Source organism: Alligator sinensis, unplaced genomic scaffold, assembly GCF_000455745.1.
Source record: "Alligator sinensis unplaced genomic scaffold, ASM45574v1 scaffold388_2, whole genome shotgun sequence".
Taxonomy (NCBI): domain Eukaryota; kingdom Metazoa; phylum Chordata; order Crocodylia; family Alligatoridae; genus Alligator; species Alligator sinensis.
In genome coordinates, this window is record NW_005842102.1 from 837,600 (window position 1) to 838,743 (window position 1,144).

A 1,144-nucleotide genomic window follows, 5' to 3' on the forward strand; every position below is an offset into this window, starting at 1 on the left:
CCCGCAGGTGCCCCCGGTGCACCTGGGCCAGGGGCTGCCGGCCCGGGCACCGCCGCCACCGCCGCCGCCTCCTGCTGCTGCTGCTGCTGCTGCTATCATCCCCACCCAGCGGGGCACCCCCGGGTGCTGCTGGCATCGCCCGGGCAGCCCCTGCTACCTGCATGCGCCCCCCTTGTCCGGTCCCACCTGCCCCGCGGGGAGCCCCGGAGCAAGAGCAGTAAGCTCCCGCGGAGCGAATAGCAACAGTAGCAACAAGGGATAGTTGTTACCATGAATCACACCCGCACCAAGAGTTGTTACAAGGAATAGTAACCTTCCTCAGGATAGCGGCGGCCGGGGCAAGGATGCCTGCGAGAAGCACCGGAGCCCCATCACGATGGCCAGGATAATAATCGCAGCAGCCGTGGTGACAGCAGTAAGCAGAATCATGGGCAGGGCAGTAATAATAATGATGGGAACTGGAACAATGACAATAGCCAGAACAATAATAATGGCAGGCACGATGACAGGAGCAGCAATAATAGCGGCCACCACGATCACGATGCTAATATGGATAATAGTAGTAATGGCAATAAGAATGGCAGTAGTATTGATACAAAAATAAGCATGGCAGTAATAACCCCCCCACCCAGCAGGAGTATTAATAATAAAACACCTAGCAGCTCCTAGGGGCGTGCAATCTGTTCCCCGGCCAAGAGCGGCCACCGACCTGCTGGTCTGCTCGGGGCATTGGACAAGCAGGTTCATGCCACCCCCTTCAAGGCATGTTTACAAACGTCACAGAAAAACCGGGTGAGACGCGGACAGGCCAAGTGCAACCGTGACTTCATGAGAAGAGGAGGAGCAGATGGATGCGGGACCCAGGGCAGGAGACAGTGCTCCCACCTACAGGGTAACAGGGATATCTCCTCACAAGCTGACGGATAATGCAGCCTTGCATAGAGCTGGTCTGGAAATGTTCTGTGTTTCTGCCAGAGTTTCTCCCAAACCCAGACTTTATTTTTCTCATCAAACCCCTCGGTTGACAATTCTGGGGGTTTCAGCTAGACAGCTGCAAAGGTTGGGCTGGACTTTTTTTGGACTGAGGTTTTAGGTTTTCAGTTGTGCAACCCCCCCCCCCCCCCCTTCCTTTTTTTTTTTAAAT